The following is a 19,732-nucleotide window of genomic DNA, read 5'->3' as shown; positions in this document are numbered from 1 at the left end:
AGTTTTTATATTGTGCATATCTTTCAAACCTTTCATCAATATTGGTGGACAATAACATACTTAAAAATGTACCCGCAAAAAAAGTGTGGCCTATTTATATATAAGATTATATCCTTTGTATAGTATGCAAATAAGCTTAGTCCGTTTTTCTGATATATGGGTTATATTGACCCTACCAATCAATTCTCACAAAGTTGGTAGAAAGATTTAGGTTCATGTCCAATTACATCACGATATTAATTATTATAAGACAATTATGAATATTCAATTCATTTTCTGAGGGTTACCTTGTATGGGGACTAGGGTCAAATTTTGCCCAAATTTCACCATACGTTACAGTACAATTTCAAAGTATGTACTTAGAATTAATTTGGGAAACATTTGATCACGATTGTCGCACAATCAACATATTTATGGCTGCTCAAACAGTATTCTAGGGGGACATTTGTATGGGGGCTAGGTGAAATCATGGACCGATAATTTCCATTATCAATACCAAACAAGCTTCTAAGTAATGCAGACGGCATGTAGTATTCAGTGAAATATCATTACTATGTTATTTCTGGGAAAATCTATCAAATTATGTCCGTCTTAAAATTCAACCTTTGACCTCATGAGCGTTCCGTTAACATTGTATAAATGTGATACAATTTTAAGTTTTTTGCAGCTAAATTAAATTTCCAACTTGAATCATATTTACTACATAGTTCTATACTAAGGTTCAGTGTGTTAAATAATATTCTTAATGTTCAAACAAATTGAAAAATAATTTAATTAAGTGGTGTTGCTATATGAAATTAATGAACTTTTTTAACTATAACGTAATTATTATAATAAAATCATACACACGCAAACATGCACATTTATTTATTATTCATTCAACATCAAAAGTTACCACAGACATAGACGAATAATTACATTTAAAGTTTTCCTAATAACATTTAATTAAAAGCAAATCCCCTACAAGTATGTTAATTATATTTTTTATTGAAATATACCACTTTTCCACACCAATATAAATTTTATTAAGAAAATCATTATACAATACAAAATTTCATTTAACACCAACTGGATTTAGAGTTAATAAAATAAAACCCTCCAATATTTTGTTATTTATTTCGCCTTTTTTTTGTTATTTATTTATCATGTGAAAGTGTTTAACCAGCCATCTATCTAATGTTCCTAATCTCTTGGAACGATAAAATTTTTACCATATGTTGCGTTTTGCTAGGAAAAAAAAAGGTTAAACTCAACAAACAGACACTCAGTGTGAAGTGTTAAAAAAAGGCTAAAAACATTTCTAAGATAGAATATCAAAGTTAATGGTTTTTTTATGCCGCATAGACTGGATTTAAAATTTGGCTGAGTGAGTGTGTGCAGTGAAGTTGTTTGTCATGGGATGAAAGTATATGATTTCTATTTAGGCGGTATTGTGTTGATTTTAAAAGCAATTTACCTATGAAATCCTTTTTTAAATAATCAAATTTTACCTTTTAAGTGTTTTTTACACCTAACAACAAAGTGAAAATAAAAAAAAAAATTATCGAAAAAACTAATATTGAAGGTTTAAACCAAAAAAAAATAAATAAATTTAACAAAAAAGAGGATATTTTATAAACTACACCCAAAACATTCAAAGTGTTTTGTGGATGCATTTTGTTTGGAAAGGGGCCCGACAACACAAATACGGAAGGCCTAAGGAGTGCTTTAGCCCGTCTACGCAATAGAACGGGCCCCTCAATTCCACAACCATCTCCACCTACCTCACCTCATCCCTCAGCAGCCAGCTGTCGTGAAACGACTACTACCACCACCACTACCTACACAACCAACAACACCAATAATGGATCCAATCAAAATGTAAGTACTTTTTTTCTGTTACCCTCATCATACTCTTATACATATATATTCATGTATGTACACAAATCCTTCACATGATTTGATCTATCTATCTATCTATACATGTATCTATAAATTTATTACAACTTTTTGTTTTGCTGTTTGTATTTATTAAAATACATACAACACATATGCAAGTATTTACATACATAAATATGTACATATGTATATGTATGTATAGTACATGCATGTGTTTTCCATTAATTTAAGCATATACTTATAAATGTCACATCTGGCAGATACTCCTAGTTATGGCAATAGGCTGAAAAGTTATTCCAAAGTAAATCTCACATTATTTAGGTTATCACGTTTTTATTTTTAAACATTTCTGCGTTTATATAAATTTTATTAAAATAAAAATTTATGGAGAAATTGATGTGGGTTTCACTTATTAAAACGTTTTTTCAGAGCCATTGGCGGGAATATTTCAGGCGCTAAATAACTATGTAAATATAATGAGTTAAATGCTAATAGTTGTCACTTTATTACTTACACAATAGCATTAACTGTTTATTGTATCACATTACTTTCATTGGAGTCAAGTACTTACCACAACTGCTTATAAATAAGTCATTTGACATCACAAAAACTACTTATAAGTAAGGCGGATTAAACTAATTCGACTACGATGAATCTAGTGGTGCTAATCGTTTTTTTTTGAAATTGCGTTATTTTGAAAATGGCGGAGGTTGCACAACATATATTCGCGTAACTCAGTTTATTGAATAGATTAAAAAAATTGAAATTCTGAAACTGAATTTTTTTTTAATCTGCATAGTCGTTTTAGAAATATAAATGTTTTTGGGCAAAAAAAAATATTTTTTTAGCAAAATTTCGAAATTTTTGTTTTTTAAAACGAAAAAAAAAATTGTAAAATGCGGATACGCGGTTAACTTTTTTCACGCGCTTAGAAAGCAATGTTATAAACAAAACAAGCCCTAAATGATTAAAGTCTGTCCACAACTTTTGTTTTTATTCGCAAAAGATTTTTTATACCGTTTTAAAAACCAAAAATGTCTAAATTTTGCTTAAAAATTATTTTTTTTTTGGAAAAAATAAACAGATTAAAAAACTTTTCAGTCTTATTTAAAGTTAATTTTATTTTTGAATTTCGGTTTTTTTAATTTATTCAATAAGCTAAACTGTTTTTGAGTTACTGGAATATATGTTGTGCAACCTCCTAATAATTTTTGACAAAATCTATTATTTTTAGGTAAACAAAATTTTTTTTCCAAAGTTGTTTTTTTTAATTTTTTGTTAAAAATGTTTTTTTGAATTGTTATTTTTAAATTTTTTTTTTTTTAAATTTTAAAAAAAAATTTTTGTTTTTTAAAATTTTTTTTTTTGGAGAAAAAAAAAATCAGGTTAAAAAATATTTTTTCCGATTTTGACCCATTGTAGGTCCAACTTACTATTGTTTTATATAAGTCGTTGCAAAGGGGTTTGAAATATCTATCATTAGATATCCATATTGCCTTTATTAATGACTTAGTAATCCAGATATATGTAGGTCAAAAATAGTTCAAAAATCATGGTAGTCCTGGTTTTTTCCTCATATCTCAGCCATTTGTGGACCGATTTTGCTGATTTTAAATAGCAAAATCTCGAAAGCATGTCTGACAGGATTATTGCAGATTTGGATCCCGAAGATATCTGGGGTCTTCAGAAAATTGATTTCAACAGACAGACAGACGGACATGGCTTAATCGACTCCGCTATCTATAAGGATCCAGAATATATATACTTTATAGGGCCGGAAATGAAAAATGTAGAAATTACAAACTTATGTATATATACCCTTCTCACGAAGGTGAAGGGTATACAAATAATTAAAATAATTTCGTTCTTACAGCACCGAAAACAAGCTACTTGAAGTTCTTTTCGTTCCGGCCCCAAATGACAGGTTTTTCCTTACTGATCGGTGCCGTTACGTTCCCAATTTTCGTTGCCGATTTCTGAAACGAACTTTTTTTCGGTGCAAATGTATGGAATTTCGTTTTCGGTGCCGATTACGGTGTATGCGGAAACGTAGCTTTAATCAGTTAACACAGAATGTCCTCATTCAAATGTCTACTAAATCAGCAGTTATATATCAGAGAAAAATTAAGTCATTATTCGGCTACTTCTAAGTAATGCTGACGGTATTCATTGAAAATTACGTTATTCAGTAATTTCAAGTCATTAACAAGTTTTTGCTGGGTTCCTTCAGCATTTTTATTTTATTTGTCGTTCATATTTAAATTTAAGAAAATTTATTACGAATGAAACACTTGAAGTAGTTCAAAAATACTTTAAATTAAAATATTATTAAATATATGACTTAAAAATGGGGCCTATGACATTTTCCCATCTTTCTGGCAACATATGGATTCCGACTCCAATGAACTACTCATCTTTTGAGGCCAAAAATGAATCAAGCCAATATCTGATCCTCTATTCCAAAGTGAAGAGAGAGCGTTCTGCATCGATCGAAACAAATATTAGTCCCACATAGCTAGGTCTAGACTATAAACCGGGTGAGGCAAAACATCCCTACCACTTCTTTCTAAATAGTTTTTAATAGGAAAAGCAACATGTGATCCAGTGTTCTCATGATGGAATATTACGATTTTATGTCTGGACGCATATATTGGGCGTTTTTCGGCAAATGCTCGCTTCAAACAAATCAGTTGTGTTCAGTACTGGTTGCATTTGTTGGTCTGGACAGATTTCAGCAGCTTATAATAGATAGAACCCTTTTATTCCCATCAAATACAGAGAATTACCTTAGCGCCATGGATATTGGCCTGGCTTCACATACGATCTCTTACACTTCGGGTAAGAGATAACTTTTCATGGAAAGTAATGATTCGGTGCAAACATTATTTTCTTTTATAGCGTTCAAGCATCATTTCGGACATGCGATTTCAAGGTCTCTCGGCTTCAGTTCGTATGGTACCCATTTTCCCTGCTTTGGGATGAATTCAGCTGCTCGCAAACGTTTTGAAATTGCTACTTGAGTAGCTCCTAATGATTTTGGAAGCATCATGGAGGTATGCCTCCAATTGTTGGTCTTCAAACATTTTTGGATGACTTCTGAACCGAACAAACTATCTCTCGTACGTTGAAACCGATCGAACACATTCACCATAACCTTCGGTGAGCAATCAGTGTGCTTCACGGCACATTTTTTCAAATTAAAGAAATAAAGCAAAACTTCCCGCATATGACGTTTTGTTTTGTTTACACCATAGAGGAAATATACATAGAACGGAAACTGTCCTGTCAAAGACCTAACTCAATTGTCAAAAACTTAAGTGATGAGAATGTATTTGTAAAAAAAAACTATGTGAAAACAAAAACAACACTCGTATGTGTGATTTTTTCTAGTTTCCGCTCTTGTTGTTTCTCTATGGTTTACATTATAATGTTCAATAACTAAGTGAGAATAAATGATGAATATGTTGCCTTCAAAATGACATATAAGTTATTAAAATCAAATATCACTTTCAAAAAATACGCCACCTATTATAAATCCCACATTTTTAAGTCATGCACCCAATATTTATTAAAATATTCAGTCAAATTAAGAATTTCTTTTTTCTGTGTATTACTCATACGCATTGTAGTTCTGAAACAGTTGAAACATTTCCGGTAATGTTTCAACTGTTTCTTCAAATATATCGTGCAAGATATTTCTAATATGATATTGTTGTATTTTTGGTCATCTATATAAGTTATCTCTAAAACTTTTACTTCAAAGTATTCACATCATTTGGAAGTCTACATAGTCTTAATCGCTGAAGCAAATGAATTTCATTACGGATTTCAAAATTAAATGTTGAAAGGACATTTCAGTTTTCCCACCTACATCAATACACATGTTATATTATATACATATAAAATCCATAATATCCCAGCAGTTAAGCAATTAGACAATGTATCCCCTATAGACAATAATTGTCCCTAATGTCTGATCACTTGGCTGACTGCAATTTATACTTTTTGGTTATGCTCTTTGTAGTGCAGAGATAAGTCAATTGGGTACTTTATACATCCCATATAACTTAGCATAAAGTCAATTGTCACTTTAGTATCTCTAAGTAATCTAGAGTGTAGTGACTTTGTACTGCTTTTTTGTGAGTAATTCGTACAAACTGGTTTTATACAAATTGTGTTGATATAATTCTCATACAGTTTATTTTCTTTTTGCTTAAATATTCTGACATACCATGTAACCTAGGGTGAAGTTAATTAATTGTCACTTTAATGTCTCTAAGTAAACTATGGTGTAGTCACTTTAAAGGTTTATTTTGTACTGTACTTTAGAAAGTAGTTATTTCACCCACCAGATGCAATCTATTAGAGAGTTGTCGGATGAAGGTTTGTTTGGACTGTTCATGAGATGTGTTTTTAACTGACAATTTAAGCTCAATTAGCACTCATATATGTTAAAATAACTAGTTATGTAGCTGATCAAGTAACCAGTTTGACAGACGTTGACTACTTTGGACCAGCTATCAACCAGACTCATTGTAAAACAAAAGGGTCAATTAACCCCCTGATTAGTACAGGCACGTGTTAAAATAACTAGTAGCTAGTTATGTAACTAGTTGACACCCCAGAGTCTCCTAGAACTGTTGGGATATGTATGTTTATATCCATTTACTCATGTTACATATCAATCCAAACATCTATCTATGTATCCATAGCAAAGTATATGCCTATGCATATATATATTTGTGTAAGTATGTGTAACATATTTTGTAATTGTATTGCTTGTTCTACTTTATGGAATGTTGTTTTTATTTATTATGTTTTTTTAATACATAATGCGGTTACATCCTTCTTTAAGTATGTATTTATATATCAATAATTAAATTTTCCTTTTATTACCCATGGAAAATCTCGTCATTGGTGGCCCTCTTTAAAAAATAAAATTTTTAAAGGGGAGTCCAATGGACAAGTAAGGCTAAACTTGCTACAAAATTTTTAATTTAAAATTGCAATAGTCAGATTTTGTAATCCAAAACAAATACGTCTACTTCAGATTTTGTAGAATGACCCTTGTAATTGACCCTTGACCACGTCACTGTCTACTGTTGGAGTGGATTTTTACACAGCCTCTTTAATACTTACATATTATACATATGCATGTACTCACACTTGTATATAGATTTAAAAACACAGAGTGTGAGTGAGAGAGAGATAGAGAGAGTGCTAAAAACAATACAATATGAGTACAACCCACATAGACATTTGCTGTTTTTCTGCTTATTTTATTTAATGCTCATATCATAAACATTTTATTGTATTAAATATTATCCAGACAAGACAAGTACAATATTCTCTAGAGCTTTTGACTTAATAGTTTTCAAAACAATCTTATAATGTCTTTGCTTAACAATTTCATGAATATGTGAACACCAAGACATCCTCCACCACCCCTCCAAAAATAAAGAAAAAATACAAGACAAGACAAGAAGTGTCTTCATTTTACTCAGTTGCAAAAAGTTTGCTCGTTAGAAATTTCATTGTCAAAATTAAGTTTTCTTCTTAACAAAAGTTCATTCAAAAAGTTGTCAAGACCGTTTTTACAAAACATACTTACTATATACATACAATAGACTTTAGAACGCTCTTTTAAAAGCAGAGTTTATAGCGTTGAATACTTTCTGAAAAACTCAATACACATAATTATTTATTAAGTTTTGTTGCAACTTGGTGTCTAGCGAAGCAGAGTGTCATAATAAGGCAATAAATAGTACTTAATTTGAATTGTTAGCAGGGATGGAAAAGTTAATGAAAAGTACCATGGTATACCCGAGACTTTCAAAACATTTTCAGAATTTTATGTTCAACGACTAATTATCAAAATCTTATAAACTCAGAATGACTTTCTGCTATAGCCTTTCGAATATTTTAGTGGCCTTGAGAAATGTATATGCTAGAGAAATACACAATGTTACTTAAGTATCATATATACCATTCGAAAGGTCTCAGTATCTTCTTTATAAATCAGCTAAGAAACTTAAAATCAGTTTATATTCAACTAAGTTATTGACTTTTGAGTTCACAAAGGTATGAGCAAATGTTTCTCTACTGGTAACTCAAGATTTTGGAGGTGGTTGGCAAATTTCAAATACAGATTCATGTTATAATCGATAACAGTATCACTTCCCAGGTATTTTTATACCCTTCACCATCGTGAGAAGGGTATATATAAGTTTGTCATTCTTTGTAATTTCTACATTTTTCATTTCCGACCCTATAAAGTATATATATTCTGGATCCTTATAGATAGCGGAGTCGATTAAGCCATGTCCGTCTGTCTGTCTGTCTGTTGAAATCAATTTTCTGAAGACCCCAGATATCTTCGGGATCCAAATCTTCAATAATTCTGTCAGACATGCTTTCGAGAATTTTGATATTTAAAATCAGCAAAATCGGTCCACTGAGATATGAGGAATGAGGAATGAGGCTGAGATATGAGGAAAAAACCAAGACAACATAGATTTTTGACCTATTTTTGACCTATATCTGGATTACTAAGACATTAATATAGACAATATGGATATCTAATGATAGATATTTCAAAGGCATTTGCAACGACGTATATAAGACTATAGTAAGTTGGACCTACAATGGGTCAAAATCGGAAGAAAAAAAATTGAAAAAACAAAAAAAAAAATAAAATAACAATTGAAAAAAAATTTTTTACAAAAAATTTAAAAAACAACTGGAAAAAAATTAAATTTTGTTTACCTAAAAATATTTAAAATTTTGAAGTATAATTTGGTGAAGGGTATATAAGATTCGGCACTGCCGAATATAGCACTCTTACTTGTTTTTTTTTTTTTGCACAGTGAAATTTTATGTATAACGGTATTTTCTATAGAAAATGTTGCGTATAACGTTAGTTTATATAGAAACTCTTTAGTACAACTGTATTTGCTATGGAAAATCTTCAATATAACATTATTTTCTATAGAACATCCTCATTATAACCTTATTATTACAAATGATTTGCAACACAAAACTCGTTAAGATGAAAATAAATTAATAAATTTAATTTATAATTATTTTCTTCAAGCCTTTTTGATTTCATTCAAATTGAAAAATTGTCCTACAGGAAATGTCAACAGTGAAACTCTACTGACTTACTATCGGCACAGTCACCAGTACTAGTGACTTATTGTACCCCAGGCAATGCTATTTACTACTGACGATAGTACTATTGACTAGGTACTTCTTTTGGGACCAGACATTGGAACCAGAGACTCACTAGTACACTTTAGTAATTCTAGTCAACACTTTTGATCTGAAGTAGATGTCGATAATGAAACTGCTTATTTTGTTAAATTAAAAATAAAAAGGTATTCGTATCAGTTCAAAAAGTCGTCTTCAAATTCATGTTTTTGTTTTTTTCTCATCAAAGACAAATATGAAAATGTCATCAAAATAGTCGAAAAAACAGGTGAGTTTCCTAAAGGGCACAGTGGTTTAAAAACTTTTTTTTTTTGGAAATAATTCGGTATCTTGGGAACTATTGGAGATATTGTTACGAAATTTCACATAGTTTGAGTTGATTTACGTTTGTTCAGCTTCCTAGCGCTAATGGGGGCAAGTACGTAGCCCCTCAAAGTTGGTCACCTCGGGTCTCAAATTTTTTTAAAAAAAATCGCCAAAAATCCATTTATGATCCGAATGAGCTAAAATTTTTAATATAAATAGTCCTTGAGAAGATCAACAAAATACGCTTACAAGTGTAGGTTATCTCTATTAGTTGAAGAGATATTCAGGTTTATTGATTTTTTTTTTTAATTTTGCTCGATCTTTTTATGTTTTTTTAGATATGGCGGTCCTACGCATGGTCGAAATTTATTTTTAAAATATCAGCTATTTTGGCGATAAAATTCTAAATAAAATAAAAACAACTTGCTAACAGTTATCTCTTCCCTATAAAAAGTTATACGCATCCAAAGTTGGAACTTGTAAAAAGGACCGCATTTTTTACGTTTTTCCCCAAAAAAGCCCATATATTTTTTCCTTTTGTAAAAAAAAAATTTCTTCGGGACTATATATAATTTTTATATGATCCGCAAAGATAACTTAATGAAAAAGCGTGTAAAGGAAAACTTGGCTCACTTAAATGGACATACCACCCCCCAGTCATATATAAACTTGGCCAATTTAAAAAAAAAATTCGGTTTGAGTAAAAAATTCTTAAAAGGCAAAGCACCGATCCACGAAAAAGCTCTATATTTGTATAACCCCATATGTTTTTTAAACACGTACTAAGTATTTTTACTATCACATGGTAAATAACGTTACAGTAGGCACTTTTCTAAAAAAAACTCAGTTTTTGGAACACATTTTCCCCGTTTTAGGAATTTCAGTATTTGAAAATAAAAAATTTCAAAAATTCTAATGCCATTGATTTAAGGATTTTAGTCTATATTGGTTCCAAATTTTGTTATGTTATCTTTAATTGTTAAAATTTTACATTATTTCAAATTTTATATTTTTATTCGTGGAAAATCACCATATGAATTTTTTTTTAGTTTTTAAGGTAAATGAATTCTCAAAATTTTATAAAATTATTTAATTTTACTAAAATATCAATCCTCAAGTCATATGCCCAATTCACAATCGAAGTCGTAGCGTTGTAAGTTGTTTGTGAAAAATATTTTCCAAACAAAATTTTTTGAAACAAAAACAAAATATTAATAAAAAAATTACGACATACAACGCTACAACACTACGACACCAATTGTGAATTGGGCAATAGTGTTTTCAACAATATCACATACTTATATTAAAAGCCTTTATTTACTCCTCAGAAATTCCACAAACCTTGCCCCATTTAGTAGCTTGAAGATAATCTTCGCAAAGATCACACATTAAGTAGTGTTTGATTCGAGCTTTTATTAAAATTGCCGAGCCACCACACGCTCTACCTCTGGGATCTTTGGTATCATATATTACATAACCATTTATTTGAAATGAACTTCTGGACGTCAAATGAGTTTCAGAAACCAGCATAATATCAATTTGATGACTTCTTAAAAAATATTCGAGTTCGTTTTTGTGTTGGCGTATTTTCAAACATTTATGGTTCGGTTCTCGGTCTTATCCGTGGATGTTCTTCAGCTCTCGTCGGCTAACTACAACTTATTGGCTTTGACTAGCAAATGAGTACAATCCGAGATAAATACTTCGGCTCTCGTTCGGCTAACGACTGATTTTAATTACGGATTTTAACTACAGTATTATTACGAAGAACTATGGCCTCGTTTAGTCATACTTTGTTATCCGGGAGCAAAGAATAACTAGATCGAGACTTCGATTCTAGCCTCCCTCTTTCATGGTTTTCAGTATATATTTTTCTATACTTATGTATTATTATGAATTGAAACCAATGAAATGCAATTCATACCATTTATGTACAAATATGAACAGGTTGTTAATGATTTTTATAATTACTTAGTTTAAAATAAAATATATATTTTTAAAAGCTCCAATTAAATTAAAACAGATGAATGAGACTAAACCTCATTCTGGCCTTAAACACAGAAAGGACATTTCTAAATACATGTCTAACATACATAAGTACATACTAAATATGTACATATACATAATGGCAATTCATTATCAATATGTTTTATACAGTTCATTATGAAATCTTGTCACTTGGACATAATCCAAATGATGATAAATTTAAACAACAATTTGTTGGTTTCTATAACTGACCCTGTATTAAGCAAATTGAAGGTTATAGAAAAATCGAATTCTTATACATATCTATGTATTTATGTATGTGTGTGTGTATGTATATGTAAATATGTATTTAAAATCCAAAATTAAGTGTTCAAATGTTTATCCTTTCTGTCAATGTTGACAAAAACAGAACCAAAACACATAAACACTGTTTTTGATCGAAGTCACACAGCAGCATCATTCTATTGAACCCCCAACAGATTCGGTCAACCGATGTCTTTTGTCCAAATGTGTGTGTGTTTGTGTGTATGTGGTTATGTATAAACATTTAGAACACATATGTATGTATATGCTTCCTTTATAACCCCATATCCTCATTAAAATTTATTTATTTCATTAAAAATTCAAATTCCTTCATACATACTTACTTACTTAATACTCATTTAGACAAGCTCGGATAAAAAAAACTCTTTCAAATTTGAATTTTTTCAAACATGTACATGTGGAAATACTTATGGACCCATACAAACCCAGCAGTTCTAGGAGACAGTCCCGAACTAGTGCTTTTACCTATCATTTAGGATGGGAACTAGTTACTTCAATAGCTACGTGACTAGATATTTTAACACTTGCTTGTCCTAAGCAGGGGGCCAATTGACCCTTTTTGATTACATTGAGACTGTCTAATAACTGGTCTGTTACTGGTCTGTCTAATAGCGTCAGTTACTTTACTAGGTACCTATCTGGTAACTTGATCAGCTACATAACTAGTTATTTTACCCTTCACCATATTATACTTAAAAATATTTTTTTTTTAAATATTTTTATTTAAACAAAATTGCATTTTTTTTAAATATTTTTTTTTACAAATTGCTTCTTAATTTTTTTTAAAAAATTTTTTTCCAAATTTTTTTTTAATTTTTAAAAAAAAAAATTTTGGAAAAAGAATTAATGACAAAAAAAATGTTTGATGAAAAAAAAATTCGGGTTAAAAAATATTTTTTCCGATTTTGTAGGTCCAACTTACTATAGCCTTATATACATATAAATTAGAGCAAAAATCGAGGATGTCCCGGTTTTTTCCTTATATCTCAGCCATTTATGGGCCGATTTTGTCGATCCGGCAACCGAGCCGGAAAAAATTCCCGATATATTGATGCATGAATCATGTACACGCAGAGAAAAAATATAATTGGACATGGTTACTGTAACCATTAAAATAGTGTTACAAGATTTTTAACAATATTATAGTCACAGTAACTATTTACATGATTGTGGTAACTATAATATGGTTAATTTATGATACACATGATTGTATCAACCATATATATGGTTACAGTAAACAAATATATGTTTGTGGCAACCATATTATAAAACTTGTAACAATATTGAAATGGTTACAGTAACCATGCCCAACTATATTTATTCTCTGCGTGTATTTAAGTTATTTGGAGGCAACGGAAAGTTGATTTCAACATACAGACGAACATGGCTATATCGACTTCGCTATCTATAACGATCCAGAATATATATTCTTTTGCGGGGTCGCATATGTCAAATGTAGAAATTACAAACGGAATGCCAAACTTATATATACCCTTGCCACTCATGGCGAAGGGTATAATAAACTCTAACAGAATATCAACATAATTTGTATAAAACCAGTTTGTACGAATTACTCACAAAACGTTTAAAGTGACTACACTCTAGATTACTTAAAGACACTTAAGCGACAATTGTCTTTACGCTAGATTACCTGGGATGTATGAAGAAACCAGTTGTCTTCTCTCTGCACTGTCAAATGACCCAAAATATATAAATTGGAGTCAGCCAATTGATAGGACATTAGTGACAATTAATGTCTATAAGGGATACATTGACTACTTGCTTAACTGCTGGGTAATGTCTGACTTCAATTTAAATATTTTTGGTCATTTGGCACGTATGTGCTCTTTGTTGTTCAGAGAGAAGTCAATTGGGTACTTTATACATCCCATGTAATCTAGCGTGAAGACAATTGTCACTTAAGTGTCTCTAAGTAATCTAGAGTGTAGTCAGCTTAAACGATTATTTAGTACTGCACTTTAAAAAGAAACGAATTTTTTTTCACCATAAGTACTCTATTGGAGAGTAGTCGGAGAAAAGTTTGTTTACAAGCAATCGGTTATTGAACTGTTTATGATATGTCTTTTTAACTGACTATTTAAAGTCAATTAGCACCCGTACATGTTGAAATAACTAGTTATGTAGCTGATCAAGTAACCAGTGAGGTAGCTAATAAGGTAACTGAATCTATGTAACCGGTTGGCGAATCCAATGCGTTGACTACTTTGGACCAACTATCAGACAGGGTCACTTAGCTACTTATGGAACTATTGGGTTCGGGACAGTGTCCTAGAACTGCTGGGAATTTTGTTAAAAAATCATAAAAAGATACTGTGTTTAAACACAAACATACATTCTAAACACAAGTATTTATTTATAAAACGTTATAAAAATCCTTCTTTTGGTAAATAACAATAATGAGTACTATATAATATATAATCATATATTTATATTTATATATAAATACATATTTATATACAATGTACATAAATATGTCATCTTCTTTATGTATTAATATATATGCTCATATACATATACATGTACATAGATATATACGAATTTATTACAGTGTGACTGTGTCGTTTTTTACTTTGGTGGCACTCAAGTGTGTGTAAAAAGTTTTAATTTAATTTTATACCCAATTAAGTGCAAAATTCGTTTGATGTCTTTTTCTGTATGGGGTAACAACAAACGTTTGTTTGCATTTTCTTTTAATTACTTGAGAAAAGATCCGAAGAGTGCCGTTTGACAGTGGCGGTTGTGTCAGTTATGTCAACCGTTACAAACCCCAAACAGCTACAACATCGAGTGTGCGAGGAAGAGAAAGAAAGAAAGTTTTTATGAATGAGAGAACAAATAAATACATTAAACCAATGAATTTAATTATACATATTTTATAAATGACAAAAGATGATGATGATGTTGACGAAGATGATGATTTTTTTTTATTATTTTTGGGTCTAATGTTCAGTATTCAAAGTTTTATTATTTTATATACTTAATACAGGATATTTCCTGATATGGTGGTATTTTGCAGCTTAATGATTAATATAATTATGAATAATAAATCATCCGCCTATAACTAGAACCGCACAAATTATACTCGTTTCAACGTTGAATCTCTTTCACACATTACAAAGCATACATTATTATCAAATTTACAAATAGACCATCATTTTCACTAAAGTTTTATTACTTAGCTCCAATTTATATATTTTTGGGTCTTTGTAATATAAATAAAAATCAATTGCTTATTTTATACATCCCAGGTAATCTAGCCTGAAGTCAATTGTCACTTTAGTGTCTCTAAGTAAGCTAGAAAGTAGTCAGTTGAAAACCTTCTTTTGTACTGCACTTTGGAGTAGTTATTTTAAATAGCAGAAGTAATCTATTGGAGAAAAAAGTGACCTTATGCCCATAACTTCAACAAATAGATATCTACGGTGTAAAATACCCAGCAGATAAGTTTACCTAAAAGGTAACTTGACATTAATTTCAAATCAATATCTACGGGTAAATATTACCAAATATTTTTACTCCATAAATTACTAAGCACTGATTGATATCTATTTCTTGAAATTACGAGCATTAGTGTAACTTTTTATTGTGTATTTTCATTTCACATTTAAGTTGTTTGTAATCTATGTATGTAGGATCAATTGATTTCATCCTGGGACACTCACAAGTTATTGATTGCAGTCTTTGATGAATACTTCAAAGTATTACCACGAGTAGTCCATCAAAACTCCACACATATTTTATATAATTAAATAATTCCTAATGACTTTTTACCCCATTTATCATAATTTGTTTAAACTATACGAATATGAAATAAAAAAGAACTCTTTAGCTGAAAATAGCACCACATGTTAAAACTCTCTGTATTCTTAAAATAAAAATAGATTGAACAATTCAATAATTAAGTGTGAAAACTTTTAGTCTCATGGTGAGATTAGAATTACAAAAATAACAATAAAATTTGTGTGTATTGTTTTGTACTAAAACTTTATACCCTGACCATTTAAAGGATTAAGGAGAATTAAGTAAAGAAACGTGTTTTAGAAAAATATAAATATAAATATGTACAAGTATTTATTTGTATACAGGTGTGGGTAACTATATAATAGCACAATCACCTACCTAAAAAAAGGACCCCACTTTTTATACCCTTCACCATTAGGGTTGTCACTTAATCGAGTTTAATTTTGATAGAATAAAAGTTCACATTGGTATAAGAACGAGTAAAAAATGTTATTCGAATAATTTCAAAAAATATTTTTTGAAAACAGAAAATTTCCAATAATAAAATAGACATGTAAATAATAAAGTTCAGTCGGACATAATAAGAACGATATATCTTATTTATCGCTTACCAGATTGTGTGACTTTATTGAATATTAGAATGCGACAGGTTGGGTCTTATTGAATGGCGTTGTCATACAGTTTATAATTGTTGTACTCACATTATAGTGTAAACAACAACGTTTTTTTGGTTCGAAAATGTAAAATTTAATACCAGCAAACCGTCATATGCGGGAACTTTTGCTTTACTACTTTAATTAGAAATAAAAGAGCCGCTGAAGCACACCGAATGCTCACCGAAGCTTATGGTGAATGTCTTTCATGGGAGATGGTTTGTGCTGTTCAAAAGTGATGATTTTGACACGGAAGATAAAGATCGCCCAGGCCAGCAAAACAAGTTTAAAGACCATGAATTGGATGCATTACATTATGAAGATTGTTGTCAAACTCTACAAAAGCTTACAAAATCATTGAGCGCTACTCAAGCAGCAATTTCAAAACATTTGCGAGCTGCAGGATTCATCCAAAAGCAGGGAAATTGGGTTACATACGAATTGAAGCCGAGAGACCTTGAAAGACGATTTTGTATGTCTGAAATAATTTTTGCACCGAATTATTACTTGCGATAAAAAATGGATCCATTACGATAACCCAAAGTGTAAGAGATCGTATGTGAAGCCGTGGCAACCAGCCGAATCTACACCAAAACCAAATATCCATGGCTTTAAGGTAATACTCTATATTTGGTGGGAGCAAAAGGGTCTTGAACTATTGAAATCTTTGCAGACCATCACAGGGTAGCTGTACCGAACACAACTGATTCGTTTGAAGCGAGCATTTGCCGTAAAACGTCCAGACATGAAACAGTAATATTCCATAATGCAACGATAGGCCACATGTTTCAATTCCTGTTAAAAAGTATTTAGAATGAAGTGGTTATGAAGTTTTGCCCACCCGCCTTAGAGACCTTGTCCCGTCCGAATACTTTTTGTTTCGATATATGCAGAATGCTCCCTCAGCGATACGCTTCACTTTGATTCGTTCTTGGCCTCAAAAGATGAGCAGCAATATTGAATTTTTCAAATAGAAATTTCTCAAATTCCAAGATTATTTCGGATATCACATTACAGTTCCAACAACTTTCCCTTGGACCACCATTACTATACAGTGTACCATTCACCCTGTTCCCAAAATGTCACAAATACTTTTATGTAGTGTAGAATGCGAACCATTCACCCAATTCTCAAAATGTCCGAATTCCTCTCCAACATTTTTTTGGCAAAAAATCAAATTTTTTTAATACTTATTTCAGATATTTTTTATGTATCATTTTACATGATCAATGTTAAAAAATTTGGTTTTTGTCCGTGCTAGTTAAATTAGAATTTAAATTCAGACACATCAGATTCTACTTGATTTTTTTAAGAAGTAAAATTTTACCGTTTTTTTTCCTTGGATTTGATTGTTGGCTATATACACATGCAGTGAAGAGATATTTATGGTTCCGCCATTGTTACAGGAAAAAAATTAATTTTGTATTCCCAAATTTCTATAATCTCTTTTATGATTACATGATTATCGCTATTAGGTCGCCAATATTCTATTAACAACACAATCATATTATGGTTGGATTACTATAATATGCTTATTTTGATCATATTTGCCCCACCTTAGCTGATTTCTCAGGTCAATATGGCGGTTACAAATTTAATTCTCTCAAAAATGTATCTACTAATCTAAAATAATCATAACTAAATTTAATAAAATTTCCTGCTGGAAAAACTATAGTATATTTTCTAGATATTTGCGTAATTTATGTTCAGATATTTCAAATTAAATTTATAACTTTCGCAACAACAAAACAAAATGTACTCCAAGGAATCACTATACATTGAAGAACTAATACAAACAAACTTGAAACCATTAAGTTGTTTGTTTAAAGTGCTAATTAAAATTAGATTTACTGACCCCATTAAAATTGTAGTATAAAAGAGGAAATTATTCTCATAAACTAAAAAGGTTTTTCTTGAAATGAACATTTGTATGAATCGTATAAATCCCTACACATACTGTCAAGTACTAACACACATACAAATGGTCATAAAAAAAGTTCAAATTAAACAAAAAAAAAACCTTTAAGGAATTGTCAAATGCGCAATTCATCCGTTGGATACACAATGTGTAAATACTCACTCACTCAATCGCACATACACGTAAATAAACAAGCAAAGGCAAACATATCTTTTGGTATTTCTGCAGCTTTGTCATTATTATTTTAACTTTTTATTTTAAAAATTGTTTATTTGCTCTTACTAATTGTTTACTTTGTAGTTTATTTCGTTACTTTTTATTAATTTGAACAGTTTTCTATTTGTTTTCTTTTGATTCCTCACACTATCTCTTTCTCTCTCTTCCTAACATTTAAGGGAATTGTTTTACAAGTTTGTAACTTCAAAAACTTCTGTCAAACATGTCCAGCAATACAATTTAAAATAATACAGAATACTTGATCTATGGTTCAAAACTTTGAGAATTTTTTAACACAGGAAGTGGAGTACAATTATACAATAGTAATCTTTTGTTACTTGTTATTTTATGTAATTAGTGGTAATTGAAACCATTAATGTTTTCTAAAACTTCACTAAACACTGGGCAAGATGTATCAAATTGTAATAATTGTTAAGGTACTAAATCATTACATACAGGGGGATTACGACGTAATTGGTTTCGAAAGTATGTTTACATAAGTTAGTTTTAGTATACGAATTGAATTACTCTAGTCCACCACTAATTTTTATTTTGATTAATTGTTTTCCGGTGGTTTTAAATTCATAATTATAACTTCTTGGAAACTTTGTTCTATGACTCTATTTAATAGGCAGTGACAAATTTGTTTTTAATAACTTATGTCATTTTGAAGGGTACATATCTGTCATTTATTTTCCCTTGACCATAGTAGTGTAAACAACAAAGTTTTTTTATCTACGAAAATGTCGAATTTTGCACTAACGAGTCGTCATATGCGGGAAGTTTTGCTTTACATCATTAACTTGAAAACCATGAATTAGAGGTATTACTCCATGAAGATTGTTGGAAAACTAAACAAGAGCTTGCAAATTTTGAAGCCGAGAGACCTGGAAAGACGAAATTGGATGTCCGAAATTATATATGAAAAATGGATCCATTACGATAACATGCCTCCAAGGTAATGGTCTGTATATGGTGAAGCAAAAGCGTTCTATCTATTATGTGCTGCTGAAATCTGACCGTACCCAAAGGATTCGTTTGAAGCGGCCGAAATGATATTTGAACGCTATAAAAGAAAATAATTTTTGCACCGAATCATTACTTGCGATATAAAATGAATCCATTACGATAACCCGAAGCATAAGAGATCGTACGTGAAGCCCGGCCAACCAGCCGAATCGATACAAAAACCAAATATCCATGGCGCTCAGTATTAGCTGTAAACCAAAACTTCCTATCTATCATGAGCTATCATCACAGGGAACCTGTACCGCACGCAGAGAAAAAATATAGTTGGGCATGGTTACTGTAACCATTTCAATATTGTTAAAAGTTTTTTAACTATATTATAGTCACAGTAACCATTTACAAGATTGTGGTAACCATAATATGGTTAATTTACGATTCACATGATTGTACCAACCATATATATGGTTACAGTAAACAAATATATGTTTGTGGCAACCATATTTATGATGAA

General features: G+C 30.7%; 1 protein-coding gene across 1 annotated transcript in view; it reads left to right on the top strand.

Moving 5' to 3' along the window:
• Positions 1–1,853: 1,853 nt before the first annotated feature.
• The window catches only part of LOC135959721 (uncharacterized), a 40,167-nt gene continuing 22,288 nt past the window's right edge, over positions 1,854–19,732 (top strand). Inside the window, exon 1 of the mRNA XM_065510749.1 lies at positions 1,854–1,860. The gene's annotated coding sequence lies outside the window, so the exon portion shown is untranslated. The remainder of the gene's footprint in view (positions 1,861–19,732) is intronic.

Source organism: Calliphora vicina, chromosome 5 (genome assembly GCF_958450345.1).
Source record: "Calliphora vicina chromosome 5, idCalVici1.1, whole genome shotgun sequence".
Lineage (NCBI taxonomy): Eukaryota > Metazoa > Arthropoda > Insecta > Diptera > Calliphoridae > Calliphora > Calliphora vicina.
This window is presented reverse-complemented; position numbering and strand designations above follow the sequence as displayed.